Source organism: Microtus ochrogaster, unplaced genomic scaffold (assembly GCF_000317375.1).
Source record: "Microtus ochrogaster isolate Prairie Vole_2 unplaced genomic scaffold, MicOch1.0 UNK2, whole genome shotgun sequence".
Lineage (NCBI taxonomy): Eukaryota > Metazoa > Chordata > Mammalia > Rodentia > Cricetidae > Microtus > Microtus ochrogaster.
In genome coordinates, this window is record NW_004949100.1 from 2,876,117 (window position 1) to 2,891,639 (window position 15,523).

Below are 15,523 nucleotides of genomic sequence, written 5' to 3' on the forward strand. Positions count from 1 at the left end.
TTATATTTTATTATACCAACTAAAAATTAAAATTACCACAAATTTGTCAGTGTTGTTTTACAAAATGAAACTAGGTTGAAGCATGTTCCCTTCCATCACTCACTGTTCTTACTGACCTAGCAAAGTAAAAGAGAGTTTCTTTGTGCTTACAGTTCTTATGGATACAGTCCATCACTGCAGAGAATGGTAGCTAATTAGCTGGTTTTATTGCGTCTGGATTCAGGAAGCAGGGAGAGAGGAGTTGATGCTCAGCTAACTTTTCAGTTTTCTTTAGCAGTCAACAGCTGTCAATGGGATGGCACCCCTTACATATCATGCGTCTTCAGACAAATATTTCTGGAAATACTCTCATAGACATATAAAGAGGTATTGTTTATATGTTGATTCTAAACCCAGTCAAATTGACAATCAATATTAGCTGTCACACTCATGTTCATCAAATATTGTTTGAATGACTGAAAATACAAAATCTTAAACTTAGTAATTATTTTCACCAGGTGAATGTTGGATTTTATTTGGAATTGGAACACAGGTTATATGTTGGTGATTGCTGTTTTTATTTTTGGAGAAAAAATACTTATTTCATACTTAGTCATTATTAGACATTCATTTTCCAATTATTTTACTGTATAATACTATCCATTTTATAAAATTATTTTATTCAGCTTAATGATATTTTAAACACGTAGCTTATAAACATGTTCCACTACAGACATTTCATTCTTCACTGGGTTCCTGTCCTACCATATGAGAGACTTAGTGCCTGGGTTGAAAAATCAATTAATAGTCAAGTTATCTTTATAAATCAGGTATTCTTCACTTGTACACTGATATTTTGCAATATTTTAGACAACATTCTACCAAGGCAAATTTTAAGAAAATAGACTTACTTATTTACTGAATCAAAATTAGTCTCTGTGGGTGTTGAATTGAAATCAAATTTCTGTTAAATAGGGCCCCAAGAAATCAATTGTAACCAGCAGTTAATGACCAGCTTGCTAACAGCTTGAGGCACAGCCAAGGGCAGTTAACACTTGAACAAATTAGTTGTTAACTGTGCTAATAACTGGTTTTGCAGGGATTATTGCTATTATAAACAGTCATCAATTTAGCTTTACCATCCAGCCTAGAAAAGTTTGCAGTTCCCCCCAAAATGTTTATGCTCTCAGTTTGATATTTTGTTCTCTAGTCAATAAACAGTCAAAAACTACACAATGCTGTTTTTCCAGCTTTCTTCACGGTAAAATTAGTAGGAGGACTATATATATATATGCAGTATATGCATAAAGGAATGTGCCCCCTGTCTGCACTCTATGTGATAGAATCTAGTTTGGGGGCTTCAGGCAAGGGGCTGGAGGTTGAGGAAACACACACAGAGACAGACAGATACACGGACCTCCAATCACTGGTACAAAGCCCCCTCTTTAATAGCACCATGGAGGTTTAAATACCCTGCAGTCAATGGCCAACAGGTGAAAATCCCATCCTGTGATCTTCTAGGCAAGGCACAGCTTCTAGTAACTCCAATTAGAATGCTCTAGACAAGGAAGAGCAGCTGTAGGCCTGGACTCCAATTGGTCCCAACAGGAATGTATGTTTGGATTGACATACATTTATATATTGAAAGACAGTTTCCTTTTTACTATTATATATTTATATATTCTTAATGTTGATATGTAGACATTATATTAAATGAAATATGTATTTTAAAATATTTAGGACAAAATAGTCCTATGCAGTAACCACGTAATTGAAGACAATTACAGCTTATATCTATAAACCTTATATAAAACTTATTTTAATATTAATATCAGACATTTATATTTAACTTACTTATTTTAATTTCTTGCTTTTCATACTACTTTGATCATTCAAAAAGGTTTTTTGTTTGTTTGTTTTGTTTTGTTTTTCGAGAGTGTTTCTCCGTAGCTTTAAAGTCTGTCCTAGCCCTAGCTCTTGATGACCAGGCTGACCTCGAATTCACAGAGATCTGCCTGCCTCTGCCTCCTGAGTGCTGGAACAAAAGGTGTGCACCACCCCGTCCCAGTTATCATTGAAAAATTTTAACAAGAAATATTTGAATGTTTTTATGAAATTTTATTTGTTTCAACATTGATCATGGATTAATTGTACTTTTCTCTTTCTGATTTATTTTGTAAGCTACATTTGTGGACATCATAAACTTGAAATTGGATATTTTGACATACATTATGTCAGCAATTACTTTAGATTTATTATAGTACATTTATTTTTAATATAGACATGAAACTACATGCATTTCATATCCCTGTTAAATATGATTCTCATTTTTAGAATTTACTCCCATCAAGTAGTTAGTTCTACTCACCCATTTACTGTATTGTGCTAAATTATAGCTCTGATTCAATTTTGATCCTGTTATAACTAAATCAAAATGAAAAATAAATATAGACCTCACACCTAACCTTTCCCTTAATATCAAGATATATAACATTGGGTTGAACTTTATTTTTGCCCAACATTATAAGGCAACAAGATGACTTCAGTCTCACATTTCTGTTTTGCATGTTGAAATGTTCTGGCTTAACTGAAACTTACTGTCTTTCTCTTAAATTTTTCTGTAGAAATATTTGTTCTTTAGAGAACTTTTTTGATGGATTTATTCTAATAACCTTTGGTTTCTTTGACCTTCAGGATCTCATTTTCTAAAACTACTTTGTCTTTGAACTTAGTAGTTGAGATAGTGTTTAGGAGAAGAAGATGTAATTCCTAGTATTGATGTCACGACCACCCAGGCTATTTTGGGATGCATGTGAAGGGAAATCAACAATTTGGGATTCAAGGCACGAGTAACATTCCAAAATGACGCTTGTTGATGTTTAAGGTTCACTTTAATCCTTCATCAATGATGATTTAAAGCAAATGAGAAATCTAAATAAGCTGATTGCAGTATATTGGGGTAATTATCTGTTATGACTAGTAAACTTGCTAACACCCTAAAGGCCTGGGTCTCATTTCCTGTGGTTATGATAGAATAGGTACTGTATTTTCCATGTATCCGTCAGTAGACTAAGTGGTCATATTTAATTAACTATGATAATGCTGAGTTTCTTATACCCATTTAATTTGTGATGGGTAGTATTTAAACAAAAAGGAAGGTTGAGTTCATTTTTGTTTAAATGAACATCAGGTACTGCTTTCTTCACTTTTCTGAAGAAAAAAAAGACATTGTATTCAATATAATTTCATCAAAGACTTACTTGATTTGGGTAGAGAAAAAGCAAAGAAAACACTGTTTCTTACAGTTTATAAACTTGCTACCGTGAGAATATTATTTACCTATTAATTCATGAGTCATTCAAAAGAGGATAAACTGACTTTATGTGTTGAATTTGTTCTACATTAAATACAAGCGTGTAACATTTTCTTTCAATTGCCATTTCAGTGACTAAAGATGACCTTGTGTCTGTTCTGTGACCTTTTGTAAACATTAAGGCAGATTTTATTAGAGAAAAATATATCATCTATTCAACTGAAGGTGTCTTTCATCTCGATTTGAAGTCCATTCAGGTGCTCATAATATAAAACTATTTTTTACCATGAGACAGCAGATTGAAATGAGAAAATAAACAAATAAGTAAATTAATTAATTAATAAAAGTCATTGGTTCTTGCATTTAAAGTAAGATATAGTAGTCAGTGTTTCACTTTGATTCATGATACCTATATTTAAATATTATAATTTTTAAAGTAAAATTGTATCAGGCATAAATAAATTTTCATGATTTTATATAATCTCAATTTGCAATGTCATTGTATCTATGATATGTCACCTTTTTATGTTGTCTAGAATGTCCACAAACTTGGAATCTTGCTGCTTCAACGTCTACAATGTTGGAGCTACAGATTTACATCATTTTCATTGGTGATATAACAACTGTGTGGGGCTCCATGGTTTATGGCACTGGAAATTGCTCCAGAACACTGAAATATAAATCCTAAAATGAATATGGCTACTCACTTCCTTCTGTAACTTCTTTCTCAGGGATTGATACCTATTTGTGATCGCTCTCTGAAAATTGCACACATGTAATGCACAGACAAATTATTTTGGCAAATAATCCAAACAATTTTTAAAAATTACTTCTTAATAATAACTTTCTTTTTTAAGGTTATTTTACTCGTTTTTGTTTTCTTTGTCTTAACAACATAGACTTTGTTCAATATGGGGGACCTAAATTCCTCTAGTTAATGAATTTGTATAACATTTTATTCCAAATCTTTCATTTATAATATAGAATTAATAATGTTAGAAACATAATCATATAACATTCACATACCAATTATTTGCTCTTTTATAAAAATCAATAATTTCCTCAAATATGGCTAAAAGTTATTTAGTATACTTCAATTTCAAAGTATGGACAGATTTATTTAATTGATGTTAAATTTTTCTTAGTCAATCCAATCTTGTCTGATCCCTCAACTTCCGGGTGTGATTGCCTTCAGTCAAACTGGCTCTCATGCTTTCTCTATGAAGAGATACCTTCATGAATATTGCTTATCATTTTCTATTTCCATACACTCCTTTTTAGAAATGTTTGTTCTCTATTGTGTCTTAACTAAGATTGTTGAAAAATTAAAGAAAAGAGAAGAAAGAAAAGGGTATACAAGGAGAAGCAGATGGTAAAACGGCAAACCTTTGTGGGTATTCATAGCTGTAAATGTTTCTTGAAATTGTATCCTTGTATGATTCATAAATTTGGTTATAATATAATGCTATAAAATCTTGAACACATATTTTGTATAAAAAACAGTGAAGTATATCTATGAGCAAATTAGACCCATGCAGTAGCATGTCTGCTTTTCAAGATCCATTTTGCTTGCATCACCATCACAAGAAAATGGCATTTAAATACACATAAACCACACATCTTGGAAGGAAGCTGTTAAACCCTTTACTGTGAAGTGCTAAGAAAATACTTATATGAAATGGATCACAAGAAAATGAAAATGCTTATGACACCATAATTTCATTTTGTTTCCTTTTTTTGATCATCAGGTAGTTTAAGAAAGAGAATATGATTATAAAGCACATATGCCATATATTAAATAAGAGTCAATGGATATTTTTGGCAAAAGTCACAATGTCTTGACCAAAATTAAATATTCATATAAATACTATAAAACATATAATGTGTGTTTCTGGTAAATTTTCTTGAAATGATCATTATATTTGCTATTAAAATTACATTACATAATAAGAATATGTGGATTGTTCATCCTTACAAATTTCTTATATCTTTACCTAGAATAATATCAACTCACAGTGGAAAAATACTCTGACAGTTCAATAAAGAGACTATAGAACATAATAAAGTAACTTTATATTGCAATACATTTTTTCAACAGTGTTCTTTCTTGTTAAACATTATATTCTGATTGTCCAAGGCAGAGTTCCTGTAAATATTTAACCCCTAAATGACAAAAACATGTTAGGGATCATTCCCCATAAATAGAACCTAAATAAACTCTCGTGCATGTTCCTCTATAAGTCTGTCACATGACAAGTGTGCCCCATCTAATAAATGAGTCATTGAGACAGCCAACAAGAAAGACATAGTTATTATTTTATTGCATTTGCTTACATAAAATTGAAAATACCATGACTACTTTCCTTCAGATATTGATTTCCATAAAGCACATTGTGCTTTGAAGACACAAACTTTTTTATTCTGGTTAGTTAAATTAGCCTACTCAGTCTGCATTATCAAATACTATATTTTGGAATAACTATTCAAATTTAATGTTTCTACTTCTTTTCATGCCTCTTGTTATGAAATATTAAATTTCTCTATCAATCTATCAACTATCTTCCTCTCATGTCTCATCTCTCTATACATGTCCTACAAATTCAGCTTTTCATATTTTATATCATTTGCTCATTTGTGTATTCAACATCCTTTACCTTATGAAAAATTTAACACACAGTGAATTAAATTTTCAGGTAATAAGTAGAGATATAAATGCAAACAGGGTTTTGTAAAAGTAGATTTTTCAGGAACACCACACAATTTATTCCATGATCTTTTTTAATTAAATCGGTACTAGAAATGTTCGAGATGTTAATGAGCCCGAGTTTCTCTTATCTTTTATTTTGACCTTCAAGTGAGACATTTATTCCTCAGAAAAGTCATTAAGAATGCAGATATGTGAAGACATTCAATTTTGAATAAAATGTGTCAAAATGTAGTATATTAATTGTCGTTTTTCATTTAAAACTGATCTATTATGCTCAGTCTGAAGGAATAATACATAATTATTCTTCAACATATCATTCTTTGTGGTTTTCTATTAGGATAATTTTGGAGAAAAAATGTAGAACATCAACTTCAAATTTGAGTGACAATAGCAGTATAAATGATAGCCTACATTATCAAGCTGCATTCCACTTGATATAAAGTTCTTAAGAGACAGGCACTTTTAGGGAAACCATGAGCTTGTCAATCAGAATTCTACTCCTTTTCCACTAGAGTATCACCTGGATTATCTTAAAAATCCTTTGCCACAGAAGTGAAGTGTAATCCTTTCTGATTATATTTTTAACAAACACTATGAAGACTACTCATAGGCACATTTGTCTTATCCTATATTCTTAATATCTCCTCTGTCCTTATGTTTGAGGAGTGGTGCAGTTTTGTGATAAAACTAAAATTGTTCTGAATGATAAAACTTTATTTGTGATGGATACCTGCTGGGAATGGAAAAATTTGTTTTCTCCAGTGGGGTGTCACTGGATATATTAACCACTATCCAGACCACATTACTTGACCAGATGTAGTTGATCAACACAAAGTGAACTTCATGCAATTTTTGTTTTGTTCTTTCTTGGTTTATTGGTTTTCCTTTTTTTTTTTTATTTTTTGTCTGTTTATGTTTTGTGGATTTTTAAAATCTTCTTTAGTTTATCTTATTTTAGTTTAGTTTTGTTGTCTCAAGACAGGGTTTCTTTTCTTTGTGTAGTCTTGGCACAGAACTAGCTCTGTAGACCAGGCTTGCCTTAAACTCACATAGATCAATCTGCTCCTGCCTTCCAACTACTGAGATTAAGGGTATGTGCCACCATGTTCCAGCTTGGTGGAGTTTGTTTGTTTGTTCTTTTTTTGCTGTTGTTGTTGTTCTGTTTTTTGATAGACAAACACACACACACACACACACACACACACACACACACTCCTATACACACAGAAAGGGAAAGGGAGAGAGAGAGAGAACATGAAGTTGGTAGAGCACAGAGGTGGGGAAGATGCAAATGATTTAAGAGAAGGCAAAGACCATGATTAAAATAGATTGAACATAAAACATTTTTAAAATGAGAATAGAAAAATCTGTCGTATTTCTAAAATTACAGAGTGAGTTTTATTTCTCTCCACTGGAATCTGACTCTAAACATCATGCTGTCAGTTTTTTTTAAAAAAAAACATTCCGTTAAACAATTACAAAGCAGTTCCATCAATAGACTGTGTGCGATTGTGTGTGTGTGTGTGTACAAGAAAGAGAAAGAAAAAGAGATTATCATTTCTTCATCTAAATAAAAGTATTCATAAATTAAAAGTTTTACTCATAGAATTTCTTAAATTTACCCTATTCCTGTTGTCAATATATCACTTATCAGCATAACATAAACATGATAGTTAGGCTTACAAGGACATATTACTTGTGTGTCTTATGTCTATGGTGAAATATCTATCTTCTCACTTTTTGTATTGTAACATGGAACATGTTAAATATTTTTTGTACCTTCAGGATCTATGTTTACCAACTATGTGCAAGATATAAATTGCTACTGTAATGTACAGTAATGTAAAAGCTGATATTTTTGCCATGCCTTTGGGCACTGAGAGTTAGCAGCAGAAAAAACAAAAATAAAAACAAACAAACAAAAAACAAGAAAAAGACCTCAAACACACAATAAAACCACAGCAAAATTATGGCTTTAATACAAACTCAAGAAAGGTAAACTTTTAATCTAAGTTTCATTCTTTCCTTATTTCTTTATATTATACTTTCAGTGTGCATGATAATAATCATAATAAGCAATTTTTAAATTTAAAAATTATTGGGGTCAAAGTTGAGATTATTTTAGTAGGAGTGTATGTGAACTTCTTCTATAGTTCAACAACAATAAGATACTGATTATATCTTATTGAAAACAAGTTTTTTTTAAAAGAAAACAAGCTATCTTTTTCTCATTTTACTTATGAATCCCAGTTCCCACTCCCTCTGCTCCTCCCATTTCTTTCACCTACCCCTCATTCCCATCCATTTCTCAGAGAGGGTAGGCCACATTGCTTTGGGGAAGGTTAAGCCTCTTCCTACTATATCTAAACTGAACAAGGTAGTCATCCAAAGAGAATAGGTTTCCAGAAAGCCAGTACAAGCAGTGGGAATAAATCCTGGTGCCACTGACAGTAGCCCTGCAGTCTGCCCACCCATACAATTGTCACCCACACTCAGGGGGACTAGGTTAGATTCATGCTGTTTCACTCCCTGCCTGCTGGAGTTGATGAGCTCAAATTAGCTCAGGTAAGCTGTTTCAGTGGGTGAACCCATCATGGTCTCGAGATCTTTACTGATGTTTATATTTTCATTCCTCTCACTCTTCAACTGGACTTTGACAGCTCAGTCTAGTGCTCTGATGTGGGTTTCCGCCTCTGTTTCCATCAGTTGCTGGATGAAGGATCTATGGTGATATTTAAGATATTCATCAGTATGACTACAGGGCAAGGCCACTTTGGGTACCCTCTTCTCTGTTGCTTAGGCTCTTAGTAGGGGTCATTCTTGTTTGTTCCTGGGAAATTCTCTAGTGCAAGGTTTCTTGCTAGCCCCATAGTTGTTCCCTCAACCAAATTATCTCTTTCCTTGCTTCCATCTCTGTCCTTCCTCTACCTGGAATTCCATTCCTTCAAGTTCACCTCTATGCTCCCCTTCTCCTCTCACCTCTCCCTTCCACCCTTCCTACTCCACTTTCCAAGGAGTGAAACTTGGTCACCTGGACCTCAATCATCACCATCATTTCTCTTCCCAACCTGCCACTTAACTATTTCAGTGGGAAGGCTGGCAACATTAAAAAACCTTGATGTTTTAATTAAATGTGTTTCCACTGAGAAAAGTTTTCTCTTGAGTTCTGTTTTCTGAAATATATTAGTTCTCTACAAAAGGTACACTTATTTATTATGTCCCTGCAATGTCTAAACTGTCTTTCAAAGGTAGGCATTCTTTGATTAGATGTTATAAATTAATACTCAGTGTTCCAACTTAGCAAACACAGCAATAAATTTGCCTATAGCATTTGCATAATACTTGGCTCTTACAATTAGCCAGATAGATAGTTCTTTTATCCCTGTGTATACCATATACATTAAAAAAGAAAGAGAGATTAAAATATTGACAACACAGTATTCCTTCATGCTATATTGCAATGTTAGTTAAAATGTTGTTTATTATTTGCTCTCAAGAATAACAATTTTTTTGAAGACATCTAAAAGAGATGACTAGTTACTTACTTCTGGGCCTAAACAGGAATATTCTTGTCTATAACCTCATCTTTGTGGTTTTCAATTCAAAGGTATATACCAAATCCCAGCATCTCAAATATTTTTTTCTACTTAATATCCTAAGTGATTCCAAACAAAATTAAATCTAATAAGCACATATTCCACTCTCGTGTTTTGAGAGATTACTACAGTTCTCTAGAAAGCACTATAGACAGAGTAAATAGTGCTTCATTGTTTGATAGTCATGTTTGCCCAGATTATATCTTTATGCTTGAATGTATCTGTACATTCATATGTCACAAATGTCTATATTTAACAGTGAATATAAGACAAACAACTATAATTACAAGTTGTGTGCTTAGTGTTTATATAATCTCCAGTTTGTCAACCTCTATGTGCATGTCTTTAAGCATGCCCAATGCAAAGCATTTTAAGCAGGAACTAAAGGTAACATTTTATGGATGAAAAAAATAGGCCCAAAAATGTGTAGTCACATCTTCACTTTAATCCCAGTATGCATTAAAATTTATGGCCATATAAGGAAATCTAGAGTATAGGCTGAAAATGTGAATGCCCAATATCATGCAAATGTATCTGTGAGCAAAGGAGGTAATTAAAAATAATATGTTACTTACTAGAAAATGTTAATATTCTCTGCATGCATATGTTTATTGATTTGTACTTATAAAATATTGTACTAAATATTAATCTTGAATATATTTATTAATTTTTAAATTTTATTTTGCACACATACCAGCCACAGTTTTCCCTCCTTCCCTCCTCCTGTTCCCTTTCCCACCTCCTTTCTGCCCCCATAAACTTTCCAGTAAAGGTAACATCTCTCATGGGATGTAGTAGTAGGAGTGGCGGGGGTGAGTCCCCGGCACCCGACCGCCTGCAAGGCTAGCTTTACCCGAAATAATTAAACAGAAACTGTATTCTTTTAAACACTGCTTGGCCCATTTCTATCTAGCCTCGTCTAGGCTAGCTCTAGCACCTGGACTAGCCCATTTCTAATAATCTGCCGTAGCCCACGAGCTGGCTTACCAGGAATGATCTTAACCTGCGTCTGCCTGGAGTGGAAGAATCATGGCGACTCCTTTGACTCAGCTTCTTTCTCCCAGCATTCTGTTCTGTTTACTCCACCCACCTAAGGGTGGGCCTATCAAATGGGCCTAGGCAGTTTCTTTATTAATAAGAAATCACTTCCACGTCAATGGGAGTCAACAAAGTCTAGCAGATTAAGTTGAGACAGGACCAAGCTCCTCCCTACCCTGCATCAAAGCTGAGCTAGGCATCCCACCATAGAGAATAGGTTATGAAAAGCCAGCTCATGCACTAGGGACCAATCCTGGTCCCACTCCTAGGACTCCAACAACCAGACCAAGCTACACAATTGTCAGCCACATGCAGAGTGCCTAAGTCAGTTCCATCTCCCAGGAGCTTGGGTCAGTAGTCTCTGTGAGTTTCTCTGTCATGACCTTAACCCCCTCCCCTTGCTCCAGTAGTCTTTCTTCCCTCTCTTCTATCGGATAACAAAAGCCCCGCCCAGTGCTTAGCTGTGAATCCCTGCATAAGCTTTTTTCAGTTACTGGGTTAAAGCTAGGATGACAAATAGGGTAGTCACAAAACTGATTACAGAAGAAGGCCTAGGAGGGATGCATGGATCACCCTGGAAAGGGGAAATGGAAGAGATCCCCTCGGTAAACTGGAGACATGAGGTGATTGAAGGAAGAGTATGGGGAATAGGGATATGAGGTATCAAGATAGCCAATCTGGGGGAAAAACTGAGAGGGATTTCAATGAAAGAAATACTTCAATAGACAGGTTCCTTATGGGGTTATGGAGAAACCTGGTGCCAGGAAAACTCCAAAGAAACCAAAAGGATGACCCCAGTTAAGAGTCCTAGCAATAATCAAGAGGGTCCCTGAACTGGCCTTCTCTTGTTTTCCGATTTATCTTGAATGTTGAGAGTAATATACCATTAAAATTTGTTCATAAATAACACAGAACAAAACAAACAACAAACAAACAAACAAAAACTGAAGCCCAAACCAAAGCTTTGTCTGTTTACCTACTTGACTCTTCACCTGGACACCTGGTTGTTTAACAATTCCATTCATTGACACTACAGGAATAGGAAGGGCAGAGTCACATTCAGATTCTCAGCCCAATGTTCAGTGGTCTAATGAGCACAAGAAATTAACATAACTATCAGGTCCTCAATTACTTCATCCAGAAATCAAGAACTATTCGTAATGCAAAATGTTATTATGGATTTTCTGTCTGTGATATATGATCTGTTTTATGATTATAATTCAAATATAATTATCCTAAATAGGCCTTCTTATAAATTAAAAGGAAAATGAACAAAGCTGAAATCTAAAGAACATTATCCCTTAACTTTAAATATCTTCTTAGACTACATAGAAGTGTCAGTAAGGTAATGTTCATCATTCAAATAACCCTGTTAAATGTATTTTGGAAGCATATTTATGCTTATTTATTGCTGAAAAATAAAACATCTGAATAATTGGCTTAGAAATGAAAACATTCTCATGTATATTTTGTTCTTGACTAGTTCTACCCAGTTGCTGATGAACCAATATTACACAATGAAAATACTGATTTATGTTCAAGACTTGATATTTATTGTTTTATCTTTTTATAAGGAAAGTGTTAAGCTTCACCTGAAACAAATATACGTGCAAAAAATACCACAAGCAAATTATCTTTTATGTAATTAAAAACTGTTCAAACTGAGATTATGAATCTCAAGCCTGAATTATATTGATCTCTGTCCAATTGACAGTGCCATCTGGTTACATAAACTTTTTGCATTGTGGGGCACTGGGTTTATGGAAAATGGAGTCTCTATATAATCTTTAAGACAAACAACTTGAAAATTTGTTTAAAAACTCTTATATTTCAAGGAATAGCAAACAGTGCCTGAATAAATTATAGTTTATAGCCACTGATTAAAAGATTACCAGGTACAATGCATAAAAACTGTTCATTTAGTAGTTATTATCAATTTTACTTATAGAATCAGGGTGATACTAGGGCAGGCACTTTCAAAAGAATTTAGAAGTTTTATATGAAATGATTTAGAAAATGACTTGTTAAATTTGTCTTTTCTGTAGATAAGTAAAACAACTGTGGTGGTTTAATATAGGTGATGGCCACTATAGACCCATGGGTTTGAATGCTTAGTCCATAGGAGTAGCACTATTATGAGGTGTGGCCTTGTTGAAGTAGGTGTTGCCTTGATGGAAGAAGTGTGTCACAGTGGAAACATTCTTTGAGGTCTTATATAAACTCAAGCCATGCCAGATTTTGCAGTGTCTTCCTGTTGCCTATAAATCAAATTGCAGAACTTTCTGCTACCTCTTCACTATCACTTCTGCCTATATGCTGCCTTGCTCCCACCATGATAATAATTGCCTAAACCTGTGAACTGTAAGCCAACCTCCGTTAAATATTTTACTTTAAAAGAGTTGCTATGGTCATTGTGTCTCTTCATAGCAGTAAATAAAATAATAACTTTATCAATGTGAAGCAGTCATAAGCACTAGCACTAACACTCCATAGCATTATATACGTGTCTGCCCCCACATATTTCTATGGGTATGATATATGAATGGATATAATTGTACCATGTTATTCAAAATCAGTGAGAAAATTTCCTAAATATAGATTTAAATAATTTGTATGGTGTGGCCTGGGGTAACAATTCTAGCAGATATAATTATTTACATATCAATTTAGTCTTACAAATTGGTAAAACTAAACAAAGTTCAATTTCAGAGATACATATCACAGCATAACACATGCTAGAACAAATACTTCATTCTCATTATTAAGAATTCTATGAATCTGACCCATAGAGGAACAACCAAGAGATTGTTTTAAAGTTCAAAGAAAATCAATCATTTAAACTTAAAAATAATTCAATAATACAATATCAATAAATATTTACTAAAGGAAATACACAGAAAGTAGTGAAGAACAGTAGAATTCTGTGTATTTGAGTCCCACCACCTGCAATTTACAATTATATATATATGAAGGTCAGTTCCAGGTGGATTTAGCCACTAGGATAAGAATCCTTTTACTTGACTATTTAAGTCAAAGAAAATATTGCCATATAGGGAGATTCAGGCAGCAAATATTTCTTACTGATTTTAGTTCCCTGTTGTAGTGGCTCTGTTCTAGCATAGTATGGATGAAAAGGAGAGGAGTATCCTTCTCCAGAAAAGCCCCCATTAGGGCAGGATTTCTGTACATGGCATGATGGATGATTCACTAGTAATGTAGCACCAGCTTTTTTCATAAAATGGTATTGGGCAATGTAGGCTGATAAATCAATTATTACCTCCATGGTAAGTACTGAAAATCATAAAAAAAGATGCCATTCTAAGAAAGTCAACATCTTCCAACTCTTCAGTTTAGAAAAATTGTTTAAAATATTTTGAATTAAAAAAAATGATACAACAGTAAAAATCTTAGAACATGTGATAAAAGATATTGATTTTACTTGATACAGGATGTTAAGGCACAGAGTAAAGGACTCTGCTGAAATCAAAATCATGGGAAAGTTTGTATAAAAATATAGTACTAAATGCATAGATTGATGAAAACTTCCTAAACTAAGCTTAATTCTGCTAATTCATGGGGGAAAAAAAACCAAGAGAGCAGTGTGATTTTTTTTCTAGTTGTTAGAAAACATTCAAAGATCAATTTAAAATTATCTCTTCAGAGAAGAACAATTTTAATTGGGTCAGATGGTTAAGTAAATTTTATTCCTATGCATTGTGTTAAACTAAACAATTTGGTTGGCAGTTAATGGGTTATGTTAGCTATGTGTGAATCTAACAAAATCATGTTTCAACAGAGAAATCAGAGAACATTAAGGTCAATGAGTGCTGTATAAAAGACATTCATTGTTGGTCAAATGAACAGTAACAAGTCTAATCCCTGAAGAATACCAAATGCTTTACAGTGCAGAGAAAGCCTTATTCTCTAAAGTAATCAAGCCTACTTGCTGAATAAATAGTTAAACATCTACCAACAAGTTCCTAAATAAGTGCAATCAGCATTAGAAATGCTGGAATATGTACAACTATATTCATACCAAAAATAGAGTTAAACCCATAAAGAAATTAAAGCACAGGACTTAGAAAGAAGAAAAAAGAAACAGTGTATGTAGTAGGAGGCCCCTTGTTTTTCCCGGACTGCTCAGTCCCGAAATAATCACACAATAATTTGCAATACTGTTTGGCCAATAGCTTAAGTGTATTTCTGGCTAACTCATATCATAACTTAATTAATCTCTATTAATTTGTGTATTGCCATGAGGCTGTGGCTTACTGGGTAATGTTCTGGCACCTGTCTCCGGTGGGGCTACATGGCTTCTCCCTGTCTCTGCCTTCTTTCTCCCAGCATTCAGTTTTGTTTTCCTCTCCTAGTTCCGTTCTGCCCTGCCATAGAATCAAAGCAGTCTTTTTTTATTAATCAATGGTCATCACAGCATACAGAGAGAAATCACACATCTCCCTTTTTCTGTTTGCACTGCCAACATGACCCAGAAAGCCACTGTTTCAAAACCACATGTTTTTTTTTTGTTTGTTTTTTGTTTTTTTTTCTGCTACAGCTGAATCAGAGAAGCCTCTCCTAAAGGAGCCATGGCATTAAACCCTTCTTTACTCTTTCTTTTTATGCCGAGAATTCCTTCCCAAACTCTCTCAGGTTTTAAGTGGACCACCCGTTGGAGAGAATGGTTAGGTGGGAAAAGTGTAATAACCAGGGGAGGTAGAGGACACCAAGAAAACCATGCCTTTTGAATCAACATGATCAAAGCGCATATGAACTCCCAGAGACTGAAACAGCATGCACAGAACCTGTACATATCTTCACCAGGTCCTTTTCATTTATATTATGGCTTTAACTTTAGTTTTTTTTTTTTTTTTTTTTGTGATTCCTGAGTTT